The sequence below is a fragment of the Lissotriton vulgaris genome, chromosome 8 (assembly GCF_964263255.1).
Source record: "Lissotriton vulgaris chromosome 8, aLisVul1.2, whole genome shotgun sequence".
NCBI classification, from domain to species: domain Eukaryota; kingdom Metazoa; phylum Chordata; class Amphibia; order Caudata; family Salamandridae; genus Lissotriton; species Lissotriton vulgaris.
Genome location: NC_141696.1, coordinates 964527112 through 964550157, shown reverse-complemented (window position 1 = coordinate 964550157; position 23046 = coordinate 964527112).

Genomic DNA, 23046 nt, shown 5'->3' with positions numbered 1-23046 from the left:
TTAGCTGCCATTTTAGAATTTCACTTGAGTTATTTATTAGCAATACACATAGGCAAGCTTCTCTTTCTTGTATATATAATGTTGTGCGTATTAATTTACACAATACACGGTTAATACAATATTAGAAGTTAAACAAGAGCATTATCTCCGAGCAAGTCTCTTTTCTATGAGTCCTTGCTCCATCACTGCCAATCTTGGCTGTGACCTTGGTGCAAGTGTCAGGTTAGGCTCAGCCTAAGATGAGCTGACTGCAGCGACTAAGTCCGTGGAGAGTCAGATCCACTGAAGAGCAGATGCAGCGCCATGGCCAGCGGGGATTCTAGTCAATGACTGGTGCAACATGTTCTCTTAATGTTGAGCCCTTAAGAACACGTGTGATGGATTGCCAGTTTGAATACACTTAACTATGGCCTCGGCAGGCACCATGTATTGAGAGTATTCTTCTATATGATTTGACTTGCAATATTAAATGCTTAAATACTGTTCCAGAATTGTTTCCATCACTATCCCAAATGGCAATTTCTGCCACGCCTTCAGGGTTGTATCCATTTTGATCCTTTTACAACACAGAGCCCCTATTGCCCAGGTTTCAACTTTTGGGTAGAGGGAGAGTGGATGTACAAATTCTGCAAAGCTATGCCCTCCAGATTTAGATTAAATACTCTTCTAAGAGATGCATAGGTGCAACCTTTACCAACATCATGTAGTCTGTTGAGCTCTGGTAATGGTTGGGGTATGGTGTTTATTGCATTTGGCATCTTTAGCCATAGCTTGCAAATAAATAAAGAAAAGGAGTATAATTGAATAGGCATTGGGATCCGTTACTTATGAGGAAAATGGAGAACCTACGATTCAGTTCTGGATTCCCAAAGGACAGTAAATTTGAGCAAACTGCAACTAAGAGGCCAATTTCATGTTGCTCTTGGGGCTCAGGTTATTCTGCACCTATACTGGACAATTATGATTTTTCAGGCCATAATAGGAAATACCTGACAGGGTGGAATTATCATACCATTTAGTGCATGTTTTTCCTGGCTTTCATCTCCTTTTCCTCTCAATACCTTCTCCTGCTTTTAGCAGGTGAATTTTTTTAGCAGAACTGAAGTTGTACTTACTGGATGCTTATGGGATAGTACTAGAATATCGGTGTCAGACTATCGCCCGACACACATATTGTGTTCTATATGTAGTGTACACAAATATTGTCCAATTAACATTATGATTAGAAAATCTACACCCATAAGATTTGTATATTTGTAAAGGATATTTAGACACACAATATTTATTTCAGATGATATTGATATTTCTGTATACAATATGAAGGAATATTTACAAGTGAAGATATAACTCCACACTACTTCATATAACCGGTTCCTAAAAAAGCAACATAACCTAACTTAATATAACGTGTATTTGTTAAGCACAGATTCACCCAAGGGTATCTTGGCACTGAATAACAGATGTGGTAACAGAAACAGAAGACGACTGCAATAGTGGGCTCACGTTATTTCAGGCCTTATAGGATTTGGTGGAACGGGAGCACTGAAGTATATCAACAAAGCTCCTACCCAGACTAGCTCACGGTTCCCCCACTCTCTTCAGAGACGGGTAAAGCATGGTGTTTACACTGGTGGAGCCTACGGTGACTCGCCTAGTGGAACACTCTGACCTGGCACCTAATGCCTCACAAGTCGCAGTGAGATTTGCCTGTGAGGGTTCACAGATTGTTTCTGCCCATGTCCATTATGTGATGCATGGCATACACAGGAAGGGGAGACGTAGAAAGGCCCAGAACACATACCAAGATAATTCACTGCTGGTTGGGGCTATTGTTGTTTTTTGTTTAGTGACATTGAACTCTCCCTTTGGAAGTTGGAGTTTTAATCAGTTGCCCACTCAGCAAACCTGCAGTGCTGTGATGGGAGCGCCACCGAGGTTGCTCCCTAAACAGCACAGAAAACTTGTGCAGGCCGATGGGCAACTTTAATCAGGATGCACATTCCTCCACCAGAGTGGTGGAAGGCACTACTTCAAACAACCAGGGGCTTATTTACAAGCCCCTTGTGCCACCAGTGCGTCACTTTTTGTGACACACCGGTGGTACATTTTGCTGCCGCAGGTTTACAAGGACACAAAAAGCCACGCTGTGTGGCTTTTCCTGTCTTTGTAAATATGGCCCCTTTACACGCAGCACTTTGCGTGAAAGGGGCGTTCCATAATGAACTGGAAGTATGTCAGGTTCCATGGGTGTTGCGTATATATTTGTTTGTATTTTTTTATAAAAAGGCCCTTGCTCACTTTATTTTAACTGAGTATCTTACCATCTGTTCCTTCACTGTTGTACATCTTACTTAAATTTAGTTATTCGTTACATCACTGCACTTTATTCTATACAATGGTTTTACATTTACACACTTCACTAGTTTTTTCTGCAATGGATGAATTTGTTCAAAAATATATTTGCTGCATCATGTTTTATTTTAGCATGATAAAAAGCATCTTTGGTGTGAAATGCTTTCCAGCTGCTTATGTAACCTTTAGATGTGTCACTACTTTACCACATACCACTTATTAGAGATTGAGGAATAATAATTCAGTTGGACTTTGCTCAATGATATATAAAATACCACAAGGAAATTGACAAAACTCTGTAATTTCCCTCCTGCACGTTTGACATTGCAAATGTTTTGTAATTACAACGAGACCCGTTCAACCACTCCAATCTGGAAATGTTGATGTGAAATAGTACTATTTAATTTATAACACATAGTATCAGCATGTGGCCTGTTTCTAAGAGCACCCAATTATAGCATATATGGGAACCGAAGGGTATATGGATTTAAATAACTTGCTCTAGATTACACAGTGAAGAAACAATGAGTAGAAGCTGGGAATAGAATTTGATTCAAAATGTAACAATGTATCTAGTAGACCACTAGCCAGATTTAGACCACTAGTGCCAGAGCAGTTTATTTGCTTAAGTTGCCTGGAGAGGATACTTCCGCAGCAATGGTATGTTGAAAGTGTGAGACATGTTTTTGTCTGATGTACTGTCCCATCTTGACTTATATCCGTATTTTCTCTTCCTTAGTGAACCCTTAGGGGACAACTTATATTGACTGGTTTATACAGCCTGCCATACCAGCCAGTAACAAAAGGGGCTGGATTACCAGTACCATTACAAGGGACCTCATAGTGCGGCCTTTAGTGTGAGATTAATATGTTACGTTATGAATCAGCCTGTTATTTTCTGATGAGTAATGCAATTGTGAAATGATGCGAAGCTATGAAAAATTTAATAGTTGCGATGTGTTGTGTACATGTGGGAAGGCCTGTCAAATGTGTTCTGCTGGATGTTTCGGAGTGGATTTTATTGGTGGTAAATGCTTTTAGGGGTACAATGCTAGTCAAATATATGACAGGTATGTGGTCGGTATGAAGTATGGTAAGTGTTCTGTCTACTTTGTTCAGGGTGATATTTGTGTTTTGTTTTCTTGGGGTTAAGTGCTGTTGGAAGCACCCTCGTGTTCACTATATGTGTGCTATATAGGGTGTACATGACAAATTTTCCCTAATGTGTTCAATTAGTTATTTAGGTGTTTGTGTCGAATTTCTTGGTGGCAAGGCAAATCCTGCTGAAAGTATTGTGGTATCTAATTATTGATATATCAGTGTGTATCATGTATAGAGTGTGAACATTTTCTGACTAATGTGCTATGCTTGATGTATGTTTGTAGCTCTTGCTCTTGAAACATTCTGCTACAACATGATGTACGACCTACTATTAGAATTTGGTTATTTGCTTTACCCCCCCCCCCCCATAAGGAGTTTCTTGGTACCATCTTGTCATACTGCTACAGAGAAAAATGACAGGAACCAGGTGTTGAAGGTTGATCAAGCTAGATGTTCAAAAATTAAGCCATCTTTTTAAGGCCATGTACAACTCTGAAATCTGGTATCCTACATGCTTCTCGTCTCACCCAATATGGAGACCACCACAAGCTCAGTACTATGGTCTGGGTAAAAGCCGGTCTGTTAAGAATAAAGCAGTGAACTGGATTCTATGTGCTCTTGTTAGAAGACTAGTTTTTCTGTTTTGACAAATACAGGACGAGGGATATGATTCTAAAATTATGGAAGTCAGAGCTCTGTAAATAGTTTTTTCAAAGGGGTTTGACCACAGCTCTTTTACACAATGAAGAAATCTTCCCTGACTCCACGGAAGCATTAAAAAGTAGTAATATTTATTTCATCATAAAAGGATTTGTTTTTCATAGGCCTTGCGGGAAAAACGTTGGGGGGAATCTGGATGGCTAGTTTCCATGGGACGCTACCAAAAGCATACTTTCAGTGATTGTTACAAATTGGAAAATGCAGGAGGATTTTACGTTAGATGAGTTTTATCTGCAATATATAAGGGGTGTACACAAGAGCCTTTCTCAATTTTTGTGAAAATCTTGGCTGTTTTTTCAGAATAGAGGATGCAAGATTGTTACAGAGTTGATTTGATCATAAAATCACTCTTTAAGTTTATTTTGGTTCACTATTACTATATTGAAAAAGTTTAGCCATAGCTTGATTTAGCTGATTAGAAAAATATGACTGTTTGAACCACTTAATCTGGCTATTGTGTTGCTTTACTGTAGCCTTGTATTTACTTTTTATGTCTGCATCAGAGGATCTGAGCTATGACCAAACTATCTGCCATAGTTCTATTTACTAGCTGCTATGTCTGCTGAAAACCAATTGCTACCTTTTGTGCAAGAAGATTTCATTTTTTTATTATAGAGGGCTTTCTTGTTCAAGCACAGTAATGATTGATGTATTGAGGGCCATCACAATCAAATCAGGTTGGTCACTAAAAGGGATTTCAAAGGTCAAAGAAGTCAGTCCACTTACGTTACAATTTTTCAACTAGAAATTACAGAGCTAATATCAAAAGATGTGGCCAGATGGTATGACCAATAAGCGGAATTGATTTCTCTAAAGAAATGTCATATGCGGAGGACACAATAGGATATAAAAGATGCCCAGCTCTTTGAGTAGGTGTTTTGAGTAGAGCTTGAGACCAAATGACTCAAGGCTATCCAAAATACTGCAGATTTGGCCCATAGGTTGGTCAAGCCTTAAATAAAGGTAATCTTGGAAAACCTCATTATGTTTCTGAAAGTCAGACAGAACCAATTTCTTCAAGAACATTGGGTAAGAAACTAATTGGAACATCAGGTGGATAATAAAGTAAAATAAAAAATGTCTGGGTTTTATTACTATTAATAGTTAATATCAGGTAGTCATAATGTACTATATATTCTTAAATTGTATGGTATCACAGATAATGACTGTGAAGCCCGTTTCACGTTTATCTTTTCGGTTATTCCTGATTACAATAAATTCTTATTGGATACATTCATCTCGAATTACATTTGTGTGAGCCATTAACGTTTTTGTTAGTAAGAACACATCAATCTTATGTGAAGCTAACAGATTATGTATTTCAACTCTGTGTTCTGTACCTGAGTAAACATTACATAACATTGTATTAAGTTTGTTAATGTTTAAATCACTTTAATTGTTCTTGCTAAAAGGCATGGACGAGAAATTGGCTCTATTGAATTGAGATTAGTAATTTGGACTGATAATGTCTACTTAACTAGAAAACTTTGGCATTCTTGGTGTGTCTTACTCTACTACACCAAAGAGAATGCAGTTGCTGACTAGTATAGCCACATATAGGACTATCTAAGGAGTAACAAGTCGTCCTTGGGGATTCTGAAATGCAGTGGTCATAAGGGGGATATCTCTGCTCTGTTGGGTGTATGTACAATATTCGGGTTAATGTGTTCTGATGAATGGTGGAATGTATCAGAGGGGAAATGCTAGCTAAGCAAACAATGCCACCTCACAAGGCTTATGTGTCAGCCATAAAACATGCTACAGTACACTGGATGCAAGGCATGACACCTGGAGACACCTGTAACGACAAGTTTTTGTGCCTAAGGCAAAAAGTAATTAGTTGAATGATCATGAATAAGCTCAAACAAAATAGTCAGTCATAATCTGTGAGTCAGTAACCGATAGACAAACTAGCGTAGAGTCTGCACAGTTAGTAAGTCAATGAAATTCTGACACATACAAAAAAATATCATCTTTTATAGGGTTTAGACAGACAAGCCACACACATTTAGTGGTCAGAGATGTCAAAATAGGGTTGTATAAGCAATGTCACATAATAAGAATCCAAAATCTATTTTAATATATACAATACATCAAATAAGAAACATCTAGGAACACTTACTTTACTGCACATTGATGATGTTTATATAATACAGAAATACAATAGACAGTTCAACTAATGAATGGTTCCTATGAAAAGGTGAGTAAAGGACCTTCAAAAGTTACAAACATGGACATGGCTGCCTCAAAAGGAATACAAATGAATACAATGTATTAATACTGAGATCATGGATTAGGCTTCTACTTCATTTATAAGTAAGGGTTCAGTGCACTTTTGATCTTTGAACCCAGTTGCAACAGTATCAGTAAGATAATTACCTCAAAATTAAATGTAAAATATGATATGAATCTCTGAGTGCTACTGTGGTCTCTGGAAGTCTTGTTGCACTGTGACTGAAGAGTAAACCCCAACAAAACGAACACAGATACTATTTAAAAGGAGGGTAAAGGTTTATTCATACATTAAAGCTGAACTAAAGGTTGACAATACAATGATTTGTTAAAGTTACTAATGCTACTGGCAGGACAGCATGTGTGAGTGCAACTCGGGTAAGAATCAAAAGAAATTAGGTAGACTTGGTTGAAACCTATGAGAGGCACAGAGATAAACTCTTGTTGCAGAAGCCCTGTAATAATACTGTCAACAGCAGCCCTGGTCAAAATTCAGATTTGGAATGAAAAAAGGAGGCATTTGATATTTTTCGGTCTCTGCAATCCAGTTGCAACATTTGCTTCATACAATAACCTCCTAAAACTAGCACAGATGTGAGATGTTGAGGTGAGTGTTGGTCAGGAGTCAATATCAATAATTATACCCTTCAGTCATGCCACCATGTCAAAAGCAGGAATGGGTGGTGAGGCCTCATTGGGAGAGTGTGAAGGCAAGCAGCTGTGTGTAAAACCATCAAAGGCAGGTTAGAGAGTTTGGGAAGGAACTTATTGGCAAAACTCTAAGGTCTAGAAGAAAGAAGAAACAACCGAATGGTGTAACAAAGGTATAGGGCAGAAAATAGGGGATGGAGGGGCCAGAAATGAATTAAGAGAGAAATGAAGGGGCAAACATACAGGGTTTAAGGAAGAAGGGGTGAGCCAAAAAGCAAGGTTCAGAACCAGGAGGGGCAGGCGCCTGGCTTAGAAGAAAATGGAGACAGTTGCACTTCAGTGTCCTTTCATCTATCATGGGCTTACCTGCAGTCTGAGTTTCGGAAGCAGGAAATAGCTCTATTTTGTATGGAAGTAAACGATTAATGGAACACTCGGGAGGTTCTCTTTAAAAGGAATTCCCCTGTTTTTAACCTCTTTGACTTGTCAATAGTCAAAGGAAATTGAAGGCAACCATTTTGCATTTAGTTTGGCATGGTAGAGGTTCCCAACCTAAGTAATTATTTTTATGAAAGGCAAAGCTGGTTTCTTTACATAAATAACATTTCATTTTCCACAACCATTTTTAGCATAATTATGCTTTTTTTTTTACTATACTTAAAACGGCATTTTTTAACCTTTGTGACATGCAGTGGAGTGGAAATTTTGTTTTACCCAACATAACTCATGGCAGATACATTTTTCATTATATATTTAAGTAAGATACATTTCTAATTATGAGAACATACCTCATTATTTTTCAATTCCACCTTCTCCATTTAGAATACTATAATTGTAAGCATATATAGTTAGAATAAAGGCAAATTTTGTTAAATAAATATTTACACAGAGAGCTTCAGACCCTACGTGAAGAATGCGCAATTCTAATATGCATGAGTATTCTTTTATTTCACATGTGCATGCGTCACAGACCAGAATAGATTCTGTTATCTCCAGTAAAGCATTCTGAAATAGAGTCAGTCCTTACACCTATTATACACTAGTGCGTTCAGACATAAATTGGGTAACATCTAATGAGGGTTAAAAATTGTGATATAACACCTCACTTCTGAACAATGCCCTATTTGCACTCAAAATATTATTTTACAGTAGATTGTTTTTTAGATTTAATATGCTATAAGGCATACACATTCCTAACGCATGGGATACACAGCAACAAGAGACTTTGCCATCAACTTTGCGGTAATGGTCCTGCTGTTACTTTTTTGATGGATTTACTGCCTGCCTACTTGGCAGTCCGCCAGCCCTATTTAGATGTTGGCAGGCCCATTTATGAAAGACCGCCAGAGTCCCATCAACTGCACCAGGAATCTTCACCCATGTCGATGGCGTCATAGGCAGAAATAGCTATAGTCCAGCCAAGATTACCGCTGAGCTGGTCACGATATGCCTTTCTGTCGAGGCAACCGTGGCGGGATACCTTCTACTTTAAGTTAGCAGAACCAAAGGAAATAAGCTAAGAACTTACCTTTTTTATGTTTTCAACTTTCTTTCCATCTTGAACCCCATCGTCCATGTCCCTTCTTTGCGGCTCTGACTCCACCATTATACCAAATGGCTCCACTGTCACAGGGATCTAAGGTCGGCAACCTATACAATTGTCTTACTATGAATCGTGTGTTGACTATTGCAGTAGCCGTGTGTCTTTATACCATTGCTCTTATATACCATTTTTTTAATGTGTAATGGAGTAGTGTTAATTTTACAACTTGTCAAGGTAAAATGAACACACCTGTATTGACTCTTAAAAAATATATATTGTTGTGGTGCTTGTGGTTCCTGTGGGTGTGCATATGTTTTGTGAGTGGCCTGCAATATGTATCAAGAAGGGTCATTACACATTACTTACGTATGTATTTTTTTTAAGCAAATGCAACATACACATGTATTGACACATTAATGGGTAGTAACATAACATGTGTATTTGTAAAGCGCACATTCACCCATTTGTATCTTCGTGCTGAATAACAGATGTTCATTGTTACTCAACACAATGATATTCATTTTATCAACCTCATATGGATGAAAAGCTGAGTGGACCTGTCGGGATTTGAACCTATGACCATGAGGTTGAACACAGGATCCTACCCTGAAACCATTAGTCCACTGAGCCACCAGACCCAGCACATCTCTTTTTAGAGTTTTAGTAAGTAGTCCAAGATATAAAATGTCTACAAGTGTCTACTCCACCAGGGACTCACTCCTCTAGGACAATGCCAGCACAATGGAAACATCTAAATAGGCTTGGCGGAATACCGTAAGCCTGACAGCAATAGAGTACTGTTAGCTAGCAGAAGAGTCTGCCGTGGCGGTTCAGCCAGCACACATTAAATATGGCAGGCAAGATACTGTCAGCTCAATGGAGTACTTGAAACTACCACCAGAGAGAGACCGTGAGAGTAGGGAAACATCCTTTACATCGCGGTTAGTACAATGCGATGCAGTTGCAATGCAACCATTACAACGCAAGTCGTTACACTGGATGGCACTATAACCTAAGGAATAGTAAGATTTACTATTCCAACCCCTTCCCTACTGTATGTAGACTGGTGTTGGAATAGTACATCTTACTATTCCTAAGTCCAGCGCCCTCCAGCGCAAGTCGTTGTAATGGCTTGCATTGTAAAAACTGCGATGTAACATACTGCGATCATTTTGATCGCATTGTTACATCACATATTCGCGGGTGTACCACCAAGATCTAAATCATGCCCTAAATCTTTGGAACACAAGCATTACTCTTCCAAATCTCAATACTCTTCTAAATGCATTAGAGCCAAAAACAGATTTTAACTAATATAAAATTGAGAAGGCAGGTGATTTGTTTATATACAAATCAAGCACAGGATTTTGGGGATTATTATTGGGAAATTACACTGGTCAATGGACTATTGAGTGGATTGTGGAGCATTGTAGAAACTGAGCAATGAGTGCTTACTGAAGAATTATTTGAAATGTTCCATAATACCCCTTGAGCCTTCAATCAAGGTGTACTTACTGGGGCATCGCAAAAACGAGGAAAAGAGCTCCTAGATGGGTACTAGGTTCTTCCTAAGGAATTTTGAAAACAAGGCAAGAGGTAGTTACTATTGGCATGATGATGATGAAGAATATTTCTAAAGTGCAAACTGTATAACCTGAAACAAGGGTGTCCGGGAGCTAAAAAAAAGCTCAGTAGGGCTCAAGAGAAGTTATATCTTTTGAAACAAATATGTTTTGAAAGCTTACAGAACTTCCAATAATTTGTTTCAGTCTTGAGCTCATCAGGAAGACTATTCAACAGCTTTAGGGTGTGGGCAAGTTAATCATGAGGCAAGTCCTGATCTGAAAGTCCTTCCTGAGATATACCTATGTAATTCCTCAGCTATATTAACTGGGCCCATTAGATGGTAGGTTCAATGAATTAGACATGCAGGGGCTGAATCATATTTTCTTCTTCAGGTTAACTTAGTTGCCCAATTCTGAACCCGATTACGTCTTTCAAGTGTTTTAGTAAGTAGTCCAAGATTTAAAAGGTTACAATAGTCCAACCGTGCTATCACTAATGATTCTTCTAGTTGGTCGTAAGTTGCAAATTCCTTCAAAAATGCAAATTTTTGCATTTTTCAAAGTGTCATGTGACGCACATACATGCCCTTAGGGCATGTATGTGCGCCAATGTGCACCCATGCATATTTCAGGGGTGCAACAGGGTGTCCTTTGGACACCCCTGCACCCTTGAAATTATTCTCAATTTGCGAATCGCAAATTGAGAATAACTACCCATTCATTCCTATGGGCCTCCTGGCCCATAGAAATGAATGGGAAAGTATTCCTTAATTGCGATTCGCAATTTACTAATCGCAATTAAGGAATTTTAAGAAATCGCAAAAAAAAATGTGATTTTGTACATACATACCTATTTGCGATTCTCAAATAGCGATTTCTTAAAAATCGCTGTTTGGGAATCGTAAATCAGGTTGATGATACATATGGCCCTTACTAATTTAAGACACAAAAAGCTGAAAGTGTACCTTGCACACGTTAGATGCAGAAACACATGAAACCAAGGCAAGTGAAGTAGAAACACCGGAAAAGTGTGCATTGAAATGAAAGATGAAGAAATATATATACAAAACAATACTAATACATATAAATGAGTTGCACTAATGAGATTACTTATGAAAATATTGTTTATTATTGACACTTACTGATGGAATAATGGTCCTTAATAAAATGGCCTACTGTTTCTTTTACTTTCCATTAACATGCATCATGTATAAAAATAAGTGCAAAACTGTTAAAATACTAGATATGAATATGACATTTAAAACAATAATACTAGAGATTCTATTGTTTATAAAAAAGTAAAAATGAATTTTGTTGCATGAACCTAGAAAATAATATACTTGTGAAAGTTGTGACAAATTGTGGAAGTAGGCTATTTTAATGTGACAATACTTGGTGAAAGTTCTACTTTATTTCCTACTAGCAGCCCGCCCCAGCGTTGCCTGGGGCAGAAAGGGGCTGGGGGTAGCATTTGAGGCTTGCGTGCACTTCTGCCCCTGGCCCCCTCCCGCCCCCTCCTGCCCCGGCCCCCTGCCGCCCATGTCCCGGAGATCCTTACCTCAGCCGCCGATCCCGCTCCAGGCGCCCTACCAGAACAGGCCGCCACTCTCCAGGCGCCCCGCTCGCACAGGCCACCACTCTCCAGGCGCCCCGCCCACACAAGCTGCCACTTCGCACAGCAGCAAGCAGGGCCGCGGCAGTCCTCCCAGCAAGTCACGATCTTCTGCGCCATTTCCTGAAGTGTTGCCAGGGAGCGTAAATGCAAATGATGTCATCACGCAGACGTCGCGGCCGGCGCTACTTGCAAGGGACTACTTTATTTTTATTTCGAAATTTTTTAAACAACGTATATATTTTATTTTTAATAGCCAATGTCCTTCTGCTTGCCCTGAGGTTTTCAAAGATGTCTTGGGTGTTTTGATTGGTGGTGTACTTTTCGAGTTTACCTGGCTCAAAGGTTTGTGTTCTCTCTTTATAATAGTAGTATAGATATGAAATGTTTTTAGTGCATTATAATTGATATAGATTTAGAGTTTATTTCATTTAAAATTGAGATGCAAACGAAGGCCTTTTCTGAAGGTGCTCTTTCATTAAAGCTGCCTTATTCCTAAGCTTAATACAATGGTTCTTTTGCAGCATAGTAAATGTTACCTTCTTTGTTCAAGTGCATTGCAACGTTCCCGAATGTTTCTTCAAAGTTCACAAAGAAATGTTCTTGTGGGATCTGGGTTTCCAGCTGCTACTATAGACTGATGTTTTGTAATCTTTTTCACCATTTTTACGCCTGTGTGAACTTTAAATCTCTCAGGGGCATATTACCAAGCAATAACGATAATTATCGCTATTGCATGGTTTGCGGGAAAAAAATACCGCCGAGCACCGATGATTTTTACCGCTGAGATACCTTGATATTATCAAGGTTTATCTCAAAAGCGGTAAAAATCCTGCGAAATGCATGAATATCGCTGAAAAATCAGCGATATTCATGCATTATCGTGACAATGCTCTTAGCCATGTTATCCACCTTCCATTGGATAACATGGCTAAGAACTGCTTTTAGCAGGCGTTAGCTTTTGGAGATATTCGCGCTTAGCGCGAATATTTCCAAAAGTTGTTAATAGGAGTTAGTGATGTTAGCGACTGTTTTCAGTCGCTAACATCTTGGCACGCCCACTTTGCATGTCATTAGCGATAATTATCGCTGACATGCAAAGTGGGCCCCTAAATGCCCGCTATCGCCTACAAGCTGTCGCTAACTGGTGTTAGCGACAGCTTGGTAATAGGGCGATAAAATTATCGCCGCATTAGCGGGAAAAAGTCCCGCTAATGCGGCGATAATGCCCTTAGTAATATGCCCCTCATTTCTCTGGACTAGCATGGGAAACCATCTTGTAGTTGCAAATGTCTTGACATTATTCGAATCCGAGTACATGACAATCTTCAGACAGAGGTGTGATGCTACATCACTAGGACTTTTACAGAGACTTTATAAAAGAAGAAATCCCAAAGGAAGGGCGACGCAATCTTGTTTATTATCTCTTGTTGAGCACCTTTCTGATTTTTTCTATTGGAGACCAGACCGCTATGCTGTTTTATTTTTGATGATTTCAAAACCTATCCTCTTTGACTGTTTACTTTTAGACTACGTTTGCAAATGCTACAGTCAGTAGATGGTCTAAAAACCCTTCTTTGCCGAACCATTTCATTTTGCTTATTTCTTTTGCCCCATACTCATGAACGTGTCTTTAGTGGACTTTAAATCTGAGCCCTTTCCCCTTTATTCTTTAGGATCGTGGCTGTTAGATAAATGGACTATCCTTGTGCCTTTGATGGTAGTGGGACTCTGTAACTTTATAAATTGAGTTATGCGTTACTCATCCTTTTAAGCTTGGCCTAAATGTTTGCCATTATATTGCAAGCTGCGATCATTTTAACTGGACTACTTAAAATACTGCATATTGCCATGAATTTTGAATCTCTAATACAATAACCAAATCAATGTAATATATGTCTGAGGACATTATTGAGTGTTAATGTTTCTTCCACTGAAACTGTGCTACTATTTTTATAATAATGTAAATGTGTTGTAGGGAGAATTAGCAAGTTTTATGGAATATCAGGTTCTGCTTCTTTTATTCTGGGTGGCCATAGCGTAACCTTTATTTTGCATAATGCTAGCCTTACTTAACTTCCATAGGAGGATGGGTCTTCCCATTACAATTCTTTATTTCTCCGGCATGGTTTTGAGATTAGTATATTTAAACTTGATTTCAAATTTGTAAGTTGGTTGTCAATTTATGGTCCTGATTGGGCAGCTAACATGGTGTTTTGTTTACCCTAGTTTCCACTCCTCCTATCAGAGGAGAAAGATTCATCAGAGCATCATTGGATCTGTGGTAAATGGAAATGCTGCAGATGGTCTAAACGTAAATGGCCGAGTACGGTGAAAGTAGTAAGGAGAGTAAGAGTACAGACTTTTTTTACCACGCTTGCTCTGGAATAAAGATTTAGGTTCTAGCCCATGCCATGGTATGACTTTGCACATATGATCAGGGACCATTAGTCCTTTATAGCATGAATTATTCTGTCACTTTTATATGCTGATTCAAGCAATGTACACATTTGGGCTACAATATACTAGCATGGTTTGATGCTTGAGATTATTAATGTTTGTCACAAAGAGCCCAAGCCTTATCTTGCTGGCCATGTGAAGCCCAAAACTGACTTGTCAGTGTAGGTTCTTTTCAGAGGTGCTGGTGGTCTCTACTCTTGTACTAGTACTGAATCATGGCTCTGATACGGAGATATCCCACTAAAGTGCACTAGTAAACAAGATATGACTATTCATTTCAAGCACTACTTAAAATGTATTTTGAAACCTTACCATTTGTTTGGATGCTTTGGCCTCTTGAGCCAAAAAATGCACTGTTTCGCTCTATGTTCTTTCTAGAACATTCTTATGGTGAAAGTTCCTATGAATGTTCAACCATTGTTATTGACCTAAACGATTATGTAAATAATTATGGTGGAGAAAACTAAACTAGCATATCCCACTATCCTATCAGGTTTTGGCTAACATTATTGGCTCAATACACTTTAAGAGAACTATTGGAACTCTTTTTCTAAAAACTCTATGTATATAAAGTGTATAGTTTTCTCTTGTCTGATTAGGAAAACATAACGTAACTTTTCTGGAGAACATCAAATACTTGTCAATCATGAAAAAAACAATTTAGTATACTCATTGCTTCACAAATTAAAGTTATGAGGAACTTGTTCAGGTGTGAATTTGTTTTTATGGGTTTGGACTAGAGCTTGGTGTTCTCAACAGCAGTATACATGCTTCAGTGAGAATGAATGCATGAAATGGATTAGCTGTTTATTTACACAACACTTGAAACCGGAAAGATCTGTATATGACCACTGCCTAATACTAATATACAATAAAATGAGCGCCGTACCTGTAAACTCTGCAGAATGCTGTGTGACTACCTTGTCTTTTTTATCCGCCAGGGAGAGAGGAAATATATGCTTGCATTGACTGAAACAAAAAAAATTGCTATCTACTGTAAGAATTCTAGGAAAATACATATATTAAGGGAAAATATGCCTGTGTGCAATGGGTTGAGATATGTTCAGCCCAGTTGGAAAAATGAAAGCAAACATAGTGCTTCATTTGAGCTGGTAATTGCAGGGGGCGGCTCACGAGCACTCATTTTTGGGGCCTGGGACTTATATATCCCTAAAGCAGTACAAAAGGGGGTGGTGATGGACGGAGCATCTGAACCAAACAATCACACCCAGTCAACAGATCTGGGTTTAATCCATCACCGTTCTTTAGCCCACTCTGCCACCCCAGTTCAGACATGGTCATATGCAAATCAGTCTGACCCTGTGCCTAATGGGAACAGTATAGCCCGAACTGCCAAGCCATGCCTTCCCTGGACCGGAAACAAGCTTCCTAGGACTGATTGCTGGCATTACAGCCGTCTTCAGCCAGGCTTGCTTGAATCCAGTGGCAAAGTGAGCAAGGGACTCACGTCTGAGCATACCCTGCCAACTTATAGCGAACAAAGCGGTACAATAGGGGGTGTTGATGGACGGAGCATCTGAACCAATCAAACACTCCAACCCAGTCAACAGATCTGGGTTTAATCCATCACAGTTCTTTAGCCCACTCTGCCACCCCAGTTCAGACATGGCCATGTGCAAATCAGTCTGACCCTGTGCCTCATGGGAACAGTCCAGCCCGAACTGCCAAGCCATGCCTTCCCTGGACCGGTAACAAGCTTCCTAGGACATGTTTCTGGCATTACAGCCGTCTTCAGCCAGGCGTGCTTGAATCCAGTGGCAAAGTGAGCAAGGGACTCACGTCTGTGCATACCCTGCCAACTTATGGCGAACAAAGCGGTATAAAAGGGGGTGGTGATGGACGGAGCATCTGAACCAATCAAACACTCACACCCAGTCAACAGATCTGGGTTTAATCCATCACCGTTCTTTAGCCCACTCTGCCACCCCAGTTCAGAAATGGCCATATGCAAATCAGTCTGACCCTGTGCCTCATGGGAACAGTCCAGCCCGAACTGCTATGCCATGCCTTCCCTGGACCAGAAACAAGCTTCCTATTTCTAGTTGTAAGACTTGCACTGAGAGTATCACTGTCTATTTTGTTCTGAAAGATGGGGGTTTAAAGTCCAACACGAGCAAGCGCAAGCTGGGAGCATCCAACGGTTGCCCCTTGCCACTGACAGGTTTAATCTGTCCTTGCCTCCTCCAACCATTTTCACGGAACCATCCTTGCCCAATGGAGAACTTCAAGGTAGTGAGGTGAATTAAACTATTTTAAATTGCTATCCCATTTCAGCATGCCCGCTACCTTTGATATCAATTTTACACCTCCCCTGTGCCCTCCCTCGGTCTGTTTTCCTCATGCGAAGCCCAAGAGGTGTGAAAAAAGACCAGGCCAATGACTGCTATTGCGGATCCCTTGATCTCAATTAAGAACAAGAGAGAAAGGGAATCTTAGGAGCACTCTTAGTCCTCTGGCTCATATAATCATAACAGCGAAAGAGTGTGCCTTATCTATTGAAGAGCAAGCATGAAGAATCAAACTGGATTCCTTGCAAACCATAATAAAGAATCACACTGCATTTTTTTAAAAGCCTTTACTCACCAACCTAGTTGGTGACATGCTTCATCATCGGGCCCCACCAGGAAGACTGAATGTCCCCCTGGTGTGCTTTAATGCCAGGAATACTGCGAAGCAGGTTTATTTTTGTTCTTTGTGTGATTGGTGAAAGTGCTAAGTGTGGTGGGTTAAAACTGTAAGATTGTGTCCAAAAAATGCTTTTTATTAGGTTGCCAATCTGTCACTGAACCAATTTTAACCTTTTTTTGCACTTTGACCTCTGGTTAGGGTGTGCCTTAGCGTGCCCATACCGCCGAGATCTACACTTTGGTCCTGAAGAATGCCTGGCTATTAACACCATATAGGCAGAAACATGTTGACCATGTACAGTGGGATGTAGCTGATCAACTTACCCAGCAAACACATCCCTCGTTCTGTTTTTAGTTATGTCAGATTGGCAAATCTGTGTTCATGCATTCTGTCTGCCTGTAGAGTGGCCTGGGTGAAACATAAGTACAGACTTGGCAGGGAGCACCTCCCGAATTGTAAGAACGGCATAGCCGATGAGGAAACCTCGTGAACCCCAACACTTCTACAAAGTGAGTACTATCCTAAGCGCTAAACTAAGACTGTGTGTTTCTTCCTTACTTACTGTACAGAGTGCTATTAAGCACAGGGTCCCTCCGTATTACAGGCTCATGATGCCATTCGCCATTTTTTAGCAAGTATGCACTGTTCCTTTCTTACCTTCTCTCTTTTTACACCTCAGCAAAGAACCTTTTTGAAACATGGAAGACCTAATCAACCAGTGGACTTATGGTAGAGTGCGTACTTTATGTAATTCATTTGTCAGTCTTGTCAACGCACACGAGAGGTACTGTACATTAAATAAAAAATACCTCCACCACACCCCTTTTAGCAATACCAGCACGGAGGTTTATTAAAAATACTTTTAGCCCTCACATGTCAGGTATTTTTTAACATTCACACATTCATTCACATCTGACCCCGCCACTCACTTACCATCTAAACCCTCACGCACCACACATATGATTACATCAGTGCTCCCGCGTAGCCGTTGGTTAGTAGCACGCCGCATTCCGTAGAGGGATGCGAAGACCCCTATGATGAAGCATGACACCAAGGGCCCTTTTGGTGTGTGAGGGGTATTTAAAGAACACAGTGTGCTCACCACCATTGTAGGGACTATACCAATCATACTCAGGTGGATTCCTTTTGTTTGTTAAAATTGTGGTCGGGAAGATCGAATACACTTGTGTGTCCAGGTGGACACTTCTTCTCTCCACTCCCTCTTTTGTTATACTTACCGTTAGCTGAAGAGCCATGTCTTGAGGGCCTTCCTGAAGGTGTTCAGGGAGGGTGCGATTCTGATGTCTACCGGGAGCTCATTCCAGGTTTTGGCCGCCGTTTGAGAGAAGGATCTTCCTCCTACTCTGCGGATGAGTGGGGTTTCGGCCAGTGCGAGGTTGGAAAATTGGAGGTTTCGTTTGGGTACGTGGAAGTTGATTTTGTCGTTGAGGTATTTGGGTCCGGTGTGGTGTAGGCATTTGTAGGCGTGAGTGAGGATTTTGAAGGTGACCCTTTTCTCCACAGGTAGCTAGTGGAGTCTTCGTAGGTGTTGGATGATGTGATATTGCCGGGGGATGCCGAGGACGAGTCTGGCGATGTGTTCTGTATCACCTGGACTTTTCGTAGTAGGGACTTGTTTATGCCGACATAGAAAGCGTATCCATAGTCCAGTCTGATGGTGATAAGTGTGTCTATGTCTATTTTCCTTGACTTCGGGGGGATCCATTTGAAGGTATTGAAAGGATGCGTAGGGTGTTGAAGCAGCTGGAGGTGACAGCGTTGATCTGTCGGTTCATGGTGAAGGATGAGTCGAGTACGATGCTGAGGTTTTTGGCGTGGTCCAAGGGGGTTGTGGGCTTCCGAGGGTGGTCGGCCACCAGGTGTTCAATCAATCAATCAATCATATCATATTATTTGCAAAGCATCTCAAGGCGCTGAGGTGGGGAATGCTGCTACTGCTCAAAAAGTTAGGTCTTGAGGAGTTTCTGAAGGTCAGCAGGTCTTGGGTCAGCCGTAGGTGGATGGGGAGGTCTTGGCGGCAAGGTGGGAGATTGATCTGCCACCGGAGGTTGCTCTGCAGAAGCAGGGGACTGTGGCAAGGTCGGCGGAGCGGAGCTGGCGGGTGGGGGTGTTGAAGCTGAGTCGTCTGTTGAGGTACATTGGTCCGGTGTTGTGGATTGCCTCGTGTGCGTGGGTGAGGAGCTTGAAGGTTATCCTCTTGTTGACCGGGAGCCAGTGCAGGTCTCTCAGGTGGGGTGTGATGTGGCTGCAGCGAGGGATGTCGAGGATCAGGCGTGCAAAGGCGTTCTGGATGCATTGGAGCCATCTCAGGAGTTTGGTCGAGGCTCCTGTTTAGGGGGCATTTCCATAGTCCAACCTGCTGCTGACGAGGGCCTGGGTGACCGTTCTTCTCGTTTCAGTGGGGATCAACTTGTAGATCCTGCAGAGCATGCGGAGGGTGTTGAAGCAGGAGGAGGAGACGGCGTTGACCTGCTTAGTCATGGAGAGGGTGGAGTCGAGGATGACCTCTAGGTTGCGTGCGTGGTTGGCCGGTGTTGGAGCGGTTCCCAGTGCGGTCGGCCACCAGGAGTCATCCCAGGCCAAAATGGGTGGATCCGAGGATGAGGATCTCCGTCTTGTCCGAGTTCAGCTTCAGTCAGCTGTTCCTCATCAATTCAGCGACAGCCTTTATTCCTTCGTGAAGGTTGGTTTTGGAAGTGTGGGGGTCCTTGGTGAGGGACAGGATCAGCTGGGTGTCATCGGCGTAGGAGATGATGTTGAGGTCGTGCTGACGGGCGATGTGGGCGAGCGGTGCCATGTAGATGTTAAACAGGGTTGGGCTGAGGGATGAGCCCTGGGGTACGCCCTGGGGTGTTGTCCCATGCTGAAGGGGTGGTTCCGAGGACAAGGACTTCGGTCTTCTCGGCGTTGAGCCTAAGGCAGCTGTTGGTCATCCAGACTGCGCCCTCCTCCATTCAGGATGTTTCAGGTATTTACAGTCAAGATGCCAAACAACTTGAGTTTTGTTCTAATTAATATTTACAATGGCAATTTTTCTACTTAATCCAACCCTTATTTTGTCTTCCTTTTTAATTTCATGGGTGAGCTGGAATTCAGTTCAACGTATCCATACACTCGCCTGATCATCAATTTGGCAGGGGCTTTTAATGCTGACATCAGTACTGAGGCAGAAGTAATAGCCAGTTTAGATCCCAACACTTTTACCCATTATTCATTGGCCATCCCTCATGACCCCAGGGATCACAGGGGTCTGATGTTGCTTCCTTATTGGATTGAGCATTACTTTTGTAACGTGTTTTAATGGGCTGTGGCGGGGTGTCCCTTGATTACCACCTTTGTTAGAGGGACAGATTTGTCTACCATCAATTAAATCTTTGCCAGCAGGAATCTGTCTAACCACATTAAGGATGGGGGTGGATATTCCTAGTTCCTTTAGTGACCATAATCCACTCTCTGTCCAGTCCACTGCATCGTCCACAGGTTATTGCTGCGTAAGGTTCTAATTTACTCATGAGAAACGTAGGCTACTGTGGAGGTCTGCCAACTTGATTGGTCTTTGTTCCCACTACCTAAACTTGCTTCTTGATTGCCTTAGATACACTGACGGACCACAATGTAATGTGGACACTTTTGTCACCCTAGGTAACATCATTAGATCATATGTCTTGAAACCTAAAGTCCATAATAAACAATCTACACATTCTTGGTTTGACAAGGCATGTAGGAAGACCCAGAGGCACCTTAATAGAGCTCTAAGGGATATGCCAAGGGAAAGGGTGGCTATTGTCGCCAATAAGGGGTGTTATAAGTTGGCTATTACAAAGAGGAAGGCCAAATTGAGAGATTAAGCTTGGACCACCCTGGTTAGTTCCCATAGGGCTAGAGATACTGGTCTGTTTGGAACACAGTCAACAAAAGTAGGATTTGGCAATTAGATTCTGACTTGCTTCGTGTCAATATTAGTGCAGATACTTGGGTTGAACACTTCAGTCAAGTGTATCACTCATCCGATACCAAAAGTCTGGATATTGAATTTACCTTAGATGAATTTGTGATGGCAGGCTGCGAAAGTCCTAAGTTTAAAGCTCTGGGGCCAGGTGGCATCCTTATGCGTATTTATAAATTGGAGGTGGCTTTGTGGGCACCTGTTCTTACTAATTCTGCCAAAGCTGCATGTTAGAGTGGCAAACCAGAGTCATGGTGTTCAGCTATAATAATGCCCATTTTGAAGAAAGGAAACAGGGTCTCCCTGTTGTTATAGACCCCTTTCCCTCATAGACTCCATGTTATTGGCAGGGTAGTCCCCAACAGAATTATGTTCTAGTCGGATGACAATCATATTATTTCTGAAGTCCAATATGGCTTTAGATCAGGACTGGGCACACAAAAAGAGTGCTTTAACCTCTATTTGTTAATGAATAAATACACAGTTGCAAAAATTGTTCATGGCCCTGGCTTGCACTTTTAATCGTGTGGTCGGATACAAACTATGGGAGGTACCGGAAGCAAAGGGGTTGGATCCTGGCCTCATATTCTTTCTAAGAGCCCTCCATACAGACTTGAAAGCCACCATCAGATTTGGGCTAAATGGTGAATGCAGAAAGAGTTTTTGTCTGGGTCGAGGCATTCAATAAGGGTGGGTTAGTGCCAATTTAGTTTTTATTGTATAATAATGATTTGGATTTCATTTTAGTTAGTAAGGGGAGGATATGCCAACTGTGAATAGGCAGAGCGTCCCTGTGCTCTCGTATGCAGACGATGCTGGCCAATTGTCTAGGGTGAGTTTTTAAAGAAGAGCGAGGCTCACGTTTATCTGTTGCAGGAGACCCACCTGGAAGCCCAGGACTGCAAGCAAAGTTTTAATAAGTTTAGCTGGGCTCAGGAGGTATTGCCCTCAAACCAAAAAGGCTGCACAAGAGGGGTAGCATTGATTATAAGGCGCAATATGGGGATCAAAGTGGAGAAATGGGGTACCGATAAATCTGGGAGGTGGTTAGCCGCAACTCTTTCTATTAGTGGTACACTAGTAGTATGCACTGTCTACTATGGGCCAAATGAGGATAACCCAGGCCCTCTCTTGAATCTTCAGGCTAGCCTGCTGGAAACATCTGCTCCTGTAATACTTGGCGGAGATTTTGATTTAGTGTTCGACTCAGATTTGGACCGCACATCTAAAGTAAAATATAATGTGCCACCTAGAACTTTCTCCACACTTAAGACCCTGATCAAGGAATTTAGGCTGTTGGATATATGGAGAGTGGATAAAGGGAATACCAGAGAGTATTACTTTTATAGCAAGAAATATAGGCAATACTCAAAAATTGACTACTTTTTAGTTGATAAGAGTCTATTGTCGGACCTTAAGTCTATTGCCTATGTTCCTGTGCTGATATCAGATCATTCCGCAGTAGAGGCGAGGCTAAATCCTAAACAGGAGGGGTGTCATAGGAGATGAACTTTGGACAGGGCCTTATTATTGGATAAGAGGGTAATGACTGAGGTGGATGTAAAAATAGAAGAGTTTTTTAGGTTTAACGTTGCCTCTACTAGTAATCAGATAGTGTGGGAGACCTTTAAGGCATATTTGAGGGGGCTGTTGAGCTCTTTAATGATCAACAAAAGCAGAACAGTTAAAGAAGCCGTTGCAGATAGCTTAAGAAGAATCAAGGAAAAGGAGAAGGGGTTGCAACAGGCATCCCTTGTGTCTAGCAGCTGTATGCCACAATTAGAGAGGGAATTGGTCTCCCTACAAGCTGACTTGGTTAGACTAAAGGTTCTATCAGCTGCACTGAGAAACTGGAGATATATCAGGAATATATTGGGAATTCTATATTATACATTGCAGGCTCCTATCTGGGACTCTCCTGGTACCCCGGAATGCCTCCAGGACCAACTTGCACAACCATTTAGATCAACAGGTATCCGAGTGTGGGGAGATCTTCAGGATGACACACAACTTATTAGTTGGGGGAAAATGTGCAGAATAACCAGTGGGACACTGACAAGATTTAAGTTCTATCAACTGTCTGCATGGTGGTCATCACAGTCATGGAGTAATGAAGTTTCAAGTACAGTTGTGGATTCTATTTCTAGAATAGGACCATGGAAACGTGAGGTGTCATTCTGGTATGGGGCATTTA